This window comes from Lissotriton helveticus, chromosome 2_1, assembly GCF_964261635.1.
Source record: "Lissotriton helveticus chromosome 2_1, aLisHel1.1, whole genome shotgun sequence".
In the NCBI taxonomy this organism is placed as follows: domain Eukaryota; kingdom Metazoa; phylum Chordata; class Amphibia; order Caudata; family Salamandridae; genus Lissotriton; species Lissotriton helveticus.
Window position 1 is genome coordinate 1,564,239,414 of NC_136059.1, and position 14,673 is coordinate 1,564,254,086.

Here is a 14,673-nt window from a genome sequence, read left to right on the forward strand (position 1 = left end):
CGTAGAAAGTAGTTTCAGGATTCAAAGATGATCTAATTTGGAAGGGGGCCTGCTCCTACCTTTATCCTGAAAAAGGGGGCTGGCACGCGACTAAGTCCTGCCCTATGGGTGGGACTAGGAGGGGGGTGGTTACACCCCTCTCCTTTGGCGGGCTTTTCCCCAGCTCAGGGTCTGGTGTGCCCCTGGAACTGGTTCAAGCCGGCCTATGCACAGTGAGCACCGGGGTGCCACTTGCAGTCACCTTCCTCTAAAGCCCTGCCTACCTAGGATACACAAAATCCTGTCTGGGACGGTGCTGGCTCCGCCCCTGACAGGAAACCCTTTGTCCTTGCCTCCTGCGCTGGGAGGATTCCCAGCAACAGGAGGGCAGACTTGTGTCTCGGTGGAAGCATCCATTTTGTGGAGCTAAGGCTCTGTCTGACTTTAACCGGGGTTACAGGTTACCAACATGTCGTGTCCCTCTAGAAGGGTGGAATGCTAACCCCGTCACCAGAACTGGCGAGGGGTTAGTAGTCCAATTCGTATGACACCTTACTCGACATGTTTTGATAAAGCGATACCAGAGTTGGCATATAACCGCGAGGATTATAATGCACTTAAGAGTATATGGTATGCGATATCATGGAAACGGCTAAGGGATAGATCCCGAAAGCCGCAGACAGGCTCAGCTCATGCCAGAGCACCATCTCACACGATTCCAAGCACTCTGCCTTCAGGATTGTCAAGGCCTGCCATAGGAGTGACTGATAGGAGATCTGTGTGCCCATTTTAGGTTTAGATATAGGAATACTATATCTATAGCAAAGGGTGATTACACCACCTTGCCCCAGCTGTCAAGCAGCCAGTTGTGTCTGTTTAGTTAGTCAGCCCAGGGGTGGCATAATACATGCTGCAGCCCCTGGGAGACTTCTGGGTGCACCTCAGCCCTGGGTACAGGGACTTAGAGAGGGCCCAGTGCCAATTCAGTACCTGGGTACAATTTGGAGTAGAGAGAACAGCTAGGCTGTGGGTCTGATTAGCAGGCCCACAGCCAGGGAAGTCGTAAACCAGTGAAGCAAAAAGCAAAAATCTGGGTGATCATAGGATTGCAGACCCTACTCTCCTACATGACCCCCCCCCCCCCCCAACTTTGGGACAATAAACTAACCTTGACCAGGTGAGTCTTCTTGCTCTAAGTGGAAATACCTGGAGAGCCCATCTGCATTGCCATGATCAGTGCCAGGTCTATGCTCCACGGTAACATCCATCCCCTGTAGGGAAATGGACCACCTAAGCAGTTTGGGGTTTTCACCCTTCATCTGATTTAGCCACAAGAGGGGCTTATGGTCGGTCTGAATCTTGAAGTGAGTGCCAAACAAGTATGGCCTCAGCTTCTTCAGGGCCCAAACCACAGCAAAGGCCTCCCTCTCAATAGCTGACCAACTTTTCTCTCTGGGGGTCGGCCTTCTGCTAATAAAAGCAATGGGCTGGTCGTTACCATCAAAATTCAGTTGAGATAGAACAGCTCCCACACCCAACTCAGAAGCATCTGTTTGGACAATGAATGGCTTGGAGTAGTCTGGACTCTTTAGGATAGGTGCTGTGCACATGGCCTGCTTTAGGTCATTGAATGCCTTTTGACAGCTTGCTGTCCACTGAACTTTCTTTGGCATCTTTTTACTTGTCAGGTCATTAAGGGGGGTCACAATGGACCCATAATTTCTGACACATTTCCTATAATAATCAGTCAGGCCCAAGAAAGCTCGAACCTGAGTCTGGGTGGTTGGAGGAGCCCAGTCCTTGATGGCCTGTATCTTACTCTCCAATGGCTGAACCTGGCCTCCACCTACAAGGTGGCCCAGGTATACAACCTGTGTCTGCCCTATCTGGCACTTAGTGGCCTTGATAGTGAGGCCTGCCTTTTGCAGTGCCTCTAACACTTTCCTCAGGTGGACCAGGTGATCCTCCCAGGTGGAGCTAAAGACAGCAATATCGTCAAGATAAGCTGCAAAGAAGTCATCCTGCCCAGTGAGGACTTGATTCACCAACCTTTGGAAGGTGGCAGGTGCATTTTTCAAACCAAAGGGCATTACCACAAACTGATAATGCCCACCAGGGGTAGAAAATGCTGTCTTGGGTTTGGCCTCCTCAGCTAACCTGATTTGCCAATACCCAGCTGTCAGGTCAAATGTACTTAAGTAGTTGGCAGAAGCCAATCTATCAATAAGTTCATCTGCTCTTGGTATTGGGTGGGCATCAGTCTTAGTGACTGCATTGAGACCTCTGTAGTCTACGCAAAACCTCATCTCTTTCTTACCACCCTGGGTGTGAGGCTTTGGCACTAGAACTACTGGGCTAGCCCAAGGGCTATCTGAGGGCTCAATGACTCCCAGCTCCAACATTTTCTGCACCTCTGTCTTGATGCAGTCTCTGACATGATCAGGCTGTCTGTAGATTTTACTCTTGACAGGCAGACTGTCTCCAGTGTCAACTTCATGGGTACACCAATCAGTTTGGCTGGGTGTCAGAGAGAACATATGTCTGAAGGATTGCAGAACTTGTCTACAATCCTGTTGCTGATGTTCAGAGAGGCTGCCACAAAAGACAACACCATCAACTGATCCATCATCAGGATTCTGAGTGAGCAGGTCTGGGAGAGGGTCACTCTTGTCCTCCTGTCCCTCATCTGTGGCCATGAGCAAGCCCATGTCCTTCCTGTTGACATATGCCTTGAGCCTGTTTATATGGAGCACCCTGAGGGGGCTCCTGGGAGTTCCAAGGTCCACCAGGTAGGTGACCTCTCCCTTTTGCTCAACAATTGTGTGGGGCCCAGACCATTTGTCTTTGAGTGCTGCTGGGGCCACTGGCTCCAACACCCACACCTTCTGTCCTGGCTTGTACACAGTCAGGACAGCCTTTTGGTCATGCCAAGCTTTTTGAAGTTCTTGGCTGGCCTCAAGGTTTTTAGATGCCTTTTCCATATACTCAGCCATCCTGGAGCGGAGACCAAGTACATAGTCCACAATGTTTGTTCCAGGCTTTTTGAGAGGTCTCTCCCATCCTTCCTTTACCAAACAAAGGGGTCCCCTTACAGGATGCCCAAACAGAAGCTCAAAAGGGCTGTAGCCAACCCCCTTCTGTGGGACCTCTCTGTAAGCAAACAAGAGGCAGGGGATCAGGATATCCCATCTTCTCCTAAGAGGTTCAGGTAATCCATGAATCATCCCTTTCAGGGTCCTGTTAAATCTTTCAACAAGCCCATTGCACTGTGGGTGATAGGGTGTGGTGAACTTGTAGTTAACACCACATTCCTTCCACATTGCAGTCAGATATCCTGACATGAAGTTTGCACCTCTGTCAGAGACGACCTCCTTAGGGAAACCCACTCTGGAGAACACTCCAATTAGGGCTCTTGCCACCACAGGTGCTGTAGTGGTCCTAAGTGGTATAGCTTCAGGATACCTGGTGGCATGATCCACTACCACCAGAATAAACTTGTGCCCTGATGCTGTCTGGGGTTCCATTGGACCAACAATGTCAATCCCCACTCTCTCAAAGGGTACCCCCACCACAGGTAGTGGTATGAGGGGGGCCTTTGTTTGACCACCTGATTTGCCACTGGCTTGGCAGGTGTCACAGGAGCGACAAAACTCCTTGGTATCTTCATTCATGTGGGGCCAGTGAAAGTGTGAGACAAGCCTGTCCCACGTCTTTGTCTGACCTAAGTGACCTGCAAGGGGAATTTCATGGGCCAAGGTAAGAAGGAAACCTCTCTGAGACAAGGGGATGACCAGCCTCCTGGTCATGCCAGGCTTGGGGTCTCTTGACTCAGTGTACAGGAGTCCATTATCCCAGTATACCTTGTGGGTACCTGTGGCATTCCCTGCAGCCTCAGCAGCAGCCTGCTGTCTGAGGGGTTCAAGGGAGGGACAGTCTAACTGTGCCTTCCCCAGGTCTTCCCTGGAGGGTCCCCCTGAGCCCAGAAACCCAACCTGATCAGGTTCAAGCTCTTTAGGCTCAGTTTCCCTCAGTTCCTGGAGATCAGCTTCCTCAGAGGCTTGATCCTCAACCTGGGGCAAGGGGGAAGGCAATGCCTTAACCCTACTGCTCCTCTTCTTGGAAGGTGTCTGGTCCATTATTCCAGGATCCAGCACCTGTTCAGTGGGGCATCTTTTGGCCTGTGACCTAGTCACAGCAAGGACATGTGCTGGCAAGCCTAACATTTCCATGTGAGTCCTCTGCTCCACTTCTGACCATAGGGATGTTTCCAAATCATTGCCCAACAAACAATCAACTGGGAGGTCTGAACTAACCACAACTTTCTTTTGGCCACTTACCCCTCCCCAGGAGAAACTAACAATTGCCATACTATGGTTGGTAGTGACATTGCTAGCATTGGTCACTAGGTAGTCTGTACCTAGCATGATATGTCCAGGGTCCACAAAGTTAGGTGTCACCATTGTGACACTGGCACAAGTGTCCCTGTAGGCCTGAGCCATTTTTCCATTTATCAAAGGTGTCTGCCTGTATTTGCCCAAAGTATTGGGACTTGTGTCAGGGGATATATCCACATCCCCTGTACAGACAAGGACAGCCTGAGTGAGTGTGCCAACTAAGTTGTCAGACCCCTCAGTTCCCAAGGTTAACCCAACTAATGCCTTGGGAGGTGCACTACCACTACTGGCTGTACTAGGGGGTGCAGTTGCCTTAGGGGCTGTAGTGGTAGGAGTTTGCCCTCCTCTTTTGGTGCACTCACTAAACCAGTGAGACTTACTTTTACAGTACTGGCACCACCTTTTTGACTGGCCTTCTGGAGTCTTCTTTTTCTGCTGTGAAGCCTGACCCCCACCCTCTTTGGTTTGTTGGGGACCTGTTGAAGACTTCTGGTCATTTTGTTCATTTTTGTTATTACCCTTCTGGTATGCTTTCTTCTGACCACCCTGGTTCTGAGTCTGGTTCTGCTTGATCCTTGTTCTGACCCATTTGTCTGCCTTCTTTCCCAATTCTTGGGGGGAGGTCAGATCTGAATCAACAAGGTGCTGGTGCAACAACTGGTTCTGACAGTTATTTAAAATCTGTTCTCTCATTATTAGATTATACAATCCTGTGTAATCTGTAACCTTGCTACCCAGCAACCAGCCCTCCAAAGCCTTAGTGGCACAATCCACAAAGTCAGACCAGTCCTGAGACTGAGTTTTCTGGGTGTCTCTGAACAGCAACCTGTACTGCTCAGTTGTTAAGCCAAACCCATCAACCAGTGTATTTTTCAGGACCTGGTAATTGTTAGCATCCTCAACTCTAGTAGTGAGAAGCTTATCTCTACCTTTACCATCAAAGGAGAGCCACAGTATAGCTGCCCACTGACTCTGGGGAATGCACTGCACAGTGCAGGCCCTCTCCAAAGCAGCCATCCATTTCTGGATGTCATCCCCTTGTTTAAAGGGAGGCACTATTTTTGTCAGGGGTTTAGTATCTAAACCCTTCTCTTTATCTCTTGGGAGATTGCTGCCACCAGTGGGAATTACCCCACTCATCTGCTGCTCTCTAGCAAAGGCAAGCTTTTCTTTGGCCAGGGCAAGTTCTTCCCTTTCAATCCTCAGAGTAGCCTGTCTCATTCTTGCTTCATGCTCCATTCTCTGAGGGGAAGTCCATCTCCTCTGGGGAGAGTTCCTTCTCCTCTGAGAAGAGGCATTAGAGTGCAGAGATCTATTGGAGTCCCTAGAAGGAGATCTATCTCTCCTAACTCCAATGTTAGGCCTGATCAGGGTCAGTACTGGGGGGCCCCCAGCTCCTTTCCCAGGCAGGTCTAAGTTGGCCCTAGTGAGTCTGCTGACTAGTTCAGGCCTGTCTGCCTCATCCCCAGAGAGTTCCTCCTGATCCTCCTCCCCAACTGCATTTTCAGTGTCAAGGAGGTCTGGATCACCACGAGTACCCTCTAAGGCTGGCATATTCCCATCTGCCTGGGATGCTTTCCTAGCATCATAAGTCTCTAAGAGACCTATCAGAAAGGGAATGGTGGGGTTAGACCCCTGTTTCAGTTTCCTGGAGGTACACACTTGTCTCATCTCCTGGAAACTGAGAGCTGCATATCTTGAGATGATCTGTGGAGGGTCAATAACCACAAGGGGAGTCTCTGAAGACTCTCCATGGGTAGACATGCTTTTCTAGTGAGGTGTAAGTGGTGCACTTACCTACACTATATGTTTACCTACTGATCCCTTGCTAGAGTTGTAGTTTAGGGTGTGCTAGGCCCTAGGAGCTACAACAGCTGGTTCAGTAGAACTCAGAGTATTCTAAGCTAAGTTATATGTACCTTAGTACTTATGTGATCTTTCAAATGATATTCTTAGGATACGTGTGGTAAAACAACAGCAAGCTCAAATCCCAACCGCTGCTCACCAATGTGAGAAGTTGGCCTGATATGCAGTGCTCACTATTCTAGTGATCACTATGTATCAGTCCAAACAACCCTTATTGATGATTGGTTGTAAGTCAACCTTATAGACCAGCTATCCTAGTAGCATGGATACGAGCAGTCTAAGGCTAAGACTCTAGAGGGCGTGTTAAGCCAGCTGTTTTACCATCACATTACCCCTTGAACACCAAGTGAAAGGACACCACACAAGTTGTTATCAAAAATAAAGTATATTTATTTATAACAGGACTACCCTGGCTCTTTATGAGACAGGGAGCTAAGCACACAACAAAACTCTTAAAGAATTACTGAAAGTCGCACAATTTACACAAATGCCCGAGGGGCACGAAAAACCATATACACAAGAAGTGGAATGCGAATTACTAGCAGGTAAGTAACTATTCCCATAGACTTTAGAATCGCTAGGCCTACAATACTAAACACTTAGATTAGGAGCAGGAGGCCTGTGGACGTCGTGTGCAGAGTGGGAACTCTCACGCGTAAGGCGGGAAAAAGTCTATGGAGGCTAGTAAAGACAAAGTTACTGTTCTCGGGCGAACCCGACTAGGTGGGTCGAAAACAAGAGTGGATCCGAACACTTAGGGTGTTGGACTATGCTGGAGCACCGGAGTACTCAGTTTACCTAGCCCAGGGGCTGCGGCTGCATAGGGTTCAAGTTGCGTCGGAAACCCTCGTTGTCAAACCAGGAGCCTGAAGAAAAGAAGTTGCTGGCAGGCAGCCAGTGAAGAAGTTCGTGGAGATCCAAGCCTGGATCAGGGAAGGAGAAGACCTGTAAGCAGAGGGGACCAAGTTCTGAATCACTAGCCAGTGATTTAGGTGGGCACCAGGATGGCACCGGATGAAGTCACCACGACCAGGTGAGTGGGCGCTGCTGGGCTCTGCAGTCTCTCGGACCAGGAGGCGTTGTCGGCGACCAGGATGGAGGTGCGAGCTGTCCCACGAAGGTGTCTGCTGTCGACGTCGCTGGACCCAGGATTGGGGCAAAAAGTCTTGGCAAATTCAAGCCCACGCGGTGGACTCAAAATGGCGTCTGGAGTGGACCAGGAGGGTCCAGGGTGCTCCTCTGTTGGAGGGGAGCAAGGGCCAGTCTGGAGCAACCAGACCAGCGGTGTTTGTCGTCGAAGTTCGTCGTCAGAGGGCCACTAGCCAACGGGCAAGTGAACGGGACAACGCGGTGAGCAGCAAAGAGCAGAAGGGCCCCACGCAGATCTCGTGGATGCAGGGGGGCTGAACTTCAGTGCTGGAGCTGCTCAGGGTCGGGGCTTCTCTTACCCCAAAGCACTCAGTCGAGGGTCACTCGGTGGGAGTGCTGGACAAGCGTCGTGCAGTCTTTAAAGATGGCCGGTCCCTCGAGGTCTCGTCACACCCACAGATCACAGCTGGGCTGATGATGCAGGTTGAGGTCAGAGGTGCCAGGGAAGCCGGTTCTCGTCGTGCTGGGCAGTCTTGATCCGGAGGAGAGACTTACAGCAGACCGCGATGCTTGGTTGGTGCCTGCTGCTGCAGGGTGACTACTCCTTAGTCACAAGGGAGAAATCTTGAGAAGAAGTCGAGAGTTCCTTTCGTAGAAAGTAGTTTCAGGATTCAAAGATGATCTAATTTGGAAGGGGGCCTGCTCCTACCTTTATCCTGAAAAAGGGGGCTGGCACACGACTAAGTCCTGCCCTATGGGTGGGACTAGGAGGGGGGTGGTTACACCCCTCTCCTTTGGCGGGCTTTTCCCCAGCTCAGGGTCTGGTGTGCCCCTGGAACTGGTTCAAGCCGGCCTATGCACAGTGAGCACTGGGGTGCCACTTGCAGTCACCTTCCTCTAAAGCCCTGCCTACCTAGGATACACAAAATCCTGTCTGGGACGGTGCTGGCACCGCCCCTGAAAGGAAACCCTTTGTCCTTGCCTCCTGCGCTGGGAGGACTCCCAGCAACAGGAGGGCAGACTTGTGTCTCGGTGGCAGCATCCATTTTGTGGAGCTAAGGCTCTGTCTGACTTTAACCGGGGTTACAGGTTACCAACATGTCGTGTCCCTCTAGAAGGGTGGAATGCTAACCCCGTCGACAGAATTGGCGAGGGGTTAGTATTCCAATTCGTATGACACCTTACTCGACATGTTTTGATAAAGCGATACCAGAGTTGGCATATAACCGCGAGGATTATAATGCACTTAAGAGTATATGGTATGCGATATCATGGAAACGGCTAAGGGATAGATCCCGAAAGCCGCAGACAGGCTCAGCTCATGCCAGAGCACCATCTCACACGATTCCAAGCACTCTGCCTTCAGGATTGTCAAGGCCTGCCATAGGAGTGACTGATAGGAGATCTGTGTGCCCATTTTAGGTTTAGATATAGGAATACTATATCTATAGCAAAGGGTGATTACACCACCTTGCCCCAGCTGTCAAGCAGCCAGTTGTGTCTGTTTAGTTAGTCAGCCCAGGGGTGGCATAATACATGCTGCAGCCCCTGGGAGACTTCTGGGTGCACCTCAGCCCTGGTTACAGGGACTTAGAGAGGGCCCAGTGCCAATTCAGTACCTGGGTACAATTTGGAGTAGAGAGAACAGCTAGGCTGTGGGTCTGATTAGCAGGCCCACAGCCAGGGAAGTCGTAAACCAGTGAAGCAAAAAGCAAAAATCTGGGTGATCATAGGATTGCAGACCCTACTCTCCTACACGCTGCACTCACCCCTCCTATGTCTGGGCACTGTTGGGAGTCCTCTGCACTCACCCCTCCTATGTCTGGGTACTGCTGGGAGTCCTCTGCTCTCACCCCTCCTATGCTGGGAGTCATATCTACACCCCCCTTCAGGGGTGTGGAATTTTCCAAATAATCTAGTTGTCCAAGGGACAAAATACCACTGAGATCTACATGTCCTGCAAAATCCACTTGTCCCACCTACTCCCGTCCCACATCAAACATAAGGGCTCCGCCTGACAGAGAAACATTAATATATTTTTCCTTTATTCAGTAAACCATGAAATGCTGTGCAATAATAATGCTAAAGGAAAACTTGACAAGCGTGATTATCCCTTTTATCCAAACATATAGAAATTGAATAGAAATACAACAATAAACGATTATGCATGGCAGGATGCTCTAAAACCCATATTAGCAATACTTCAACAGTTATGATAGATGTGGCCTTTTATGTCCGCACACATGCTTTGTGCCTCCTGTTGTAAGCCAGAGATCAATAGCTCTGCTGGGGTCATAATCCTCAAAGTTGGGTCCTTCTACCTTAAGAGGCATTAGGTCTTGGAGAACATCTTGATTTAACCGTGTTCTTAGTGGGTTCTTAATGATATTCATGGCAGAAAACACACGTTCAGCTTCTGCTGTAGATACACTGAATGTGAACATCATCTCCACAAGCTTTAATATATTAGTCAACGAGTAAGGTTTTGTTGCTAGCAGGGTGGAATATGCAGGCAATACAGGAATACCTTTGGTCTGAAAGCTTTTCATATGGGTTTTAAGTCCACAAAACTCCTCTACAATTGCCAACGTCTCGTCTGTTGTGAAAAGTACCTCAAAATGTTGCACAATTGCCTCAATATCAGAGAGCCCATATGTATAAAGCTCCTCTCTACTTTCTGGCCACAGTGTATAATCGAATGCCTGAAAACCTTGAACCGGCATGGAATTAAAATTTTCAAACCTCTTATCAATGTACTTAACCATACTGTCAATGAGCTCACTGTCACTTTGGATTGTTGCTGCTGGTGGGCAGTGTCCTGATAACTTTATTTCCCAGCCATCAGTAGAAATGTGTCCAAACTTCTTTTCTTCCGGGTGGTACAGTTTTTTAAACTGCTGCATATATTCACCAAGCTCACTCTTTAGGCCTACTAGGGTCAACGTACACCTCTCTACAGCAGGTGGAACATGCAATAAAAGCAGTTCATTAGACTGAAAGAATTCTGAAAGCTGAGACACTGGATTCAGAACATCTCTCAGACTGTAAAGGTTTTTTATAAATGTAAAACTAGTAACAACTGAGAGGTACTTTTTTGCCTTAGCAGCAGAATCATCACTACCAGCTGCGACCTGTCCCAAGTGTAGAACCACTGTCTGCAGGTTTTGTTGCATGGCTGCCAAAGCCCTGGTTTTGCTGGATACCCATCTAACCTGTTTAATATCAGTGAAATGAGCAAAGTTTTCATCAATTATTCTTGAAATTTCTTTGGCATCTCTTCGTCTCTTAGGACTATACCAATAGAATTTGAAAATCCATTTTAAAGTTTGCTCAAACTGACAAATAGAGGGATGGAATTTTACAGCATCTAGAATCCCAAGCTGAAGCTTGTGAGCTACACAGTGGAACGGCAGAAGAAAAGGAATGTCTTTCTTTAGGAGTGCTGCAACCCCTCCCTTAGATCCCATCATAACTGCAGCACCATCGAAATTGACAGCGATTAGTGATGGACCCGTATGTTCTGTAGACCTCATATCTACTAAATCCAAAGATAACCTTTTGATTCCTTTAACTATACCGTCCAGAACTCCTAGAGCATGTGCATGTTCAAGTGGAACAAGATCTGCAAATAGAGTGTAGGGTTTTCCACCATGGACTACTCTGACCAGCACAGTTTCCTGTTCAGTGATGCCACTATCTGTGCTTCCGTCAGCAATAATGCAGATGAAGCGAGAATTTGAAACAATTTTTTTGATGTCCTGTCGAAGTATATCCGCCTCACATCTAATGAACTCTGAGGCTTTTTCGCGGTTTGCATAATTTTCTCCTATATCCACACCTGCTTTCTTCATAGCCCTACATAGGGTGTCCATGTCTGAGAGTGGCTTACCTTGTTTTGCAATTAGGTAAGCATTGTTAAACAAGATGGTCAGTTTCTTTCTTTCTGTTTCCTTCAGTTTTTGCAGTGCTTGCATGATGAGGGGCTGCTCTGTATGGACACTGACATTTGAGGTACTCGCTGTAGCAGTCTCACATTGCAAAGTGGTTTCTTTCATTTCCTGGCGGTGCCATGAAACAAATGTCATATGTGCCTTACTAGTTTCATGAGATCTGATTGGTTCAATGCGCAACTGGTCACATCCACTTAAGAATGCATTCCTACCGGAACCCGAATAGCTGACTGCTATAGTAGGATATTTTTGGCAAATAGTGCAGTACATTTTGGTCCTTCCCTCTCAGGACTTTCCTTCAGGGCTAGCCATGGCCAGGATTCCACCCAGTGTGACTGAAAAACTCGTTTTCTTTTTTCAGCGTCATACTTTTTGTTTTTAGTTATGTTAGGATTCTGTGCAGGGGTACATGGCCCAACCTCAGTTGTTGTTTTTTGGTTTCCTTCTCCTGGGCTATCTTTATCACTGTCTTTATGTTTTTTTAATCCAAAGCTGAATAGACTTTGTTGGGACATATTTGCCTGTCAACTGGACAAAGTAATCAAGTATGAGACTAAACTTAATTCAGTTTTAAACTCACTGTCCAGAAATGTTGAGCTATTTATAGCTTCTGACTTTTCACAGACAGGAAATTACACTAAATCTTGAAAGATACAGGTTTCCTCCTACACTTTTCCAAACTCTTCGAGAATCAAGGGTTGCGGCTGCCTGCTGCAATGAACCTCTATGCTGCCTCTACGCTTCGTAGTGATTCTGTTTCATGCCAAGTTGTGAACTCACAGCTGGTGCTACACTGGTTGGCACTCTAGACCGAAAAGCCAAGAAAAGATGTACACTAAGAACAAGGATTTGAGCTTTGGAAAAGTACAAGCTTACATAAAGGTAATTCAAATCTACCATCCATGTTACCAATAAAAAAATTAATGAAAAACATTAGAAATCATGTGTAACTGACTGCTCGAGAAAGATGATTGATGGATAAAAATAAAGGAAAGAATGAACAGAAAGGAAAAAAATGAAAGGTAAAAGAAAATAAGGCAAAAAGAAAGGAAAGAAAAATAAAGAATGAAGGAAGGTAATAAAGAAAGGAAAGGAAAAAGGGAAGATAAACAGGAAAGGCAGAAAAGAAAGATGGAAAAAAAGAAGGAAGACAAAGGCAAGAAAGAAAATGGAAGGAAAGAGGGTACTTAGTATAAAGAAATATTGGATACTAAAAACCAAGTTACACACCCCACCTATGTTTCAATAAAACTACAGCAAATTAAACACCATAACATTTTGTTTTTTCCCTGGGCAAAGTTGATCAAATAACCACTGGTAAAAGAGAGTCGGGAGATGCCATGAGAGAGCAGCAGTCCACTTCAAACAGAATTTACAACAGCGTTGGAAGGAGATAGGAACTGATAAATCTGAAATATGCCATGGGCTCACTTCAAATGTGTCCTACAATCACATCTGGTAACTCTGGTACTCAAGGAAACTCCTTGAGTGTGGATGTGCACCTTGTGAAAGAGAAAAATGCACTGCAGCTACTCAAAGTGACTTTAATCAGAGATTTAAGTAATGATGCTGACCCACTACCCCATGCTGTATGAGGTACTGGGTTGAAGCAAAATGGGAATGACCCAACAACAGACCAATGGGTGAATAGAGGTGGCGGAAAGCACCATTAAGTAATATTATACATATTTTAGTAAAATCAAAAGGTCTTGGCTAAAGCCAGTCCTAAAAGTGATGACTCAATCACATATCATTCTGCAACATGACACAAATAGCAGTACATTGAGGCGGCTACTGTGTTCTATGGGAAAACAACGATCACTTTTCGAAATAAATGTATTTTTCACCCATATTCAGATCTGGGTCTGAATTCATGCCATGGCGTTTTGGGTCTGAACAAACAATGAGAATGGTGCAATTTATGCGTCGTGCCTCTGTTCCAGACTGACAGGACCCTCCCTTAAGAAAATAATCGTAGTGAGTCCCGCAAATGCAATGCCACCTTTGCGCCTCCCTCTCGGGTACCTCCTTACCCATTATCCAGTAATGCCAGTGTCCTTTTACAATTTTTTAGCAAGCATGGCAGCTCAAGAATGATAAATTGCAGTGCTGACGCTGAGGCTCCGCCACGGCTTAAAAAGATGCGCACAATGTGCCAGATTAAGCTTGAAAAATAGAAGGCACTGGTCAATTGAGTATTTTCTCACTCAAATGGGAAAAATATCACCCATTTGTAAAGGAAATTGCCCAATCTGGCATCTCTGTCACACGTCTGGTGTGAAAGGGAGTTTGCATCTGCTCTGCCCACCAATGGAAAGGTGCGCTGAGTGGAACTACTCCAATAGCAGCGATGAGGTTGATGGGAGCCTGCGCTTCCTGCAGCCATGAGGGTCTCTCAGTACACACAGTCCGTCACAGCAGGCGCAGCAGTTCTATTCTATTCAGAGCGATCTTCTCGAAAAAATAACCCTTTTAAACACCCTAGCAATGCTTTAAAAAAATTAATTAATCACTGTATTAAGAACATTACTTACAAGAGGTGAGATTTACAGAGACACTGTCCACGATTCTCAGAAGTTCCACAGAAGCAAAGGCCCTTACACCTGAAAATGGACATTACCAGAGATGAAAGGATTTAAAAAATGAAAGCATTCCAACCCCCTCAAAAGTCCATGCAAAGGATGGGAACGTTAAAACCTCTCCCCTTCCAGTTACTTCTGATAGCGACGTTGACACTTCACAAATAAGGTGGTGTCCCACCTCATTGAGAACACCCCTCACACAGCTGCATGATCCAGGCAGGAGAAATTGTATCCCTGTATGGCAGGCGCGCAGCGCAATGCTGATTGGGATCAAAGGGCTTCAGACCCTACTCCCCCCCCCCCCCCCCCCCCCGTGTGTGTCAGCCTGGGCTGAGACAGCTTCCCGGGCACACACGCAGCTGCAACCGAGTACTTCACAGGTGACGTCTTTCAAAGACCATTCATTTGTTAACTAAGCTTTTTATTGTGTTTTCACCCCTCCTTAGATCCGCTGCATCGCCACTCTCTGCCTATAGTTGGAAGATTAGGCCCCCCTCTCCCTCCAAATGGGCCTCAGACTCAGTCTAGTTGCGTCTCTGCTGTCTGGCTTATTGACTTTAACAAACATTAATGCACTATGCAGATGTTCAAGTGCACTATACAAATACGGGTTTACATTTTTTAAACATTTTACCAGTATTTAACCTTGGTGCACAGTGAAGTCATGTTACCCTGCTGTATATCGGTGAAAAAACAACAGCTTGCAAAATGCAACCCCACGTTTGACACACACTAACTTTGGTCAGGCCCAGTAGATAAAAACTTGAAAACATGAAACCCGTTTTAATACAAGAATGCTTAAGCATGTTACTA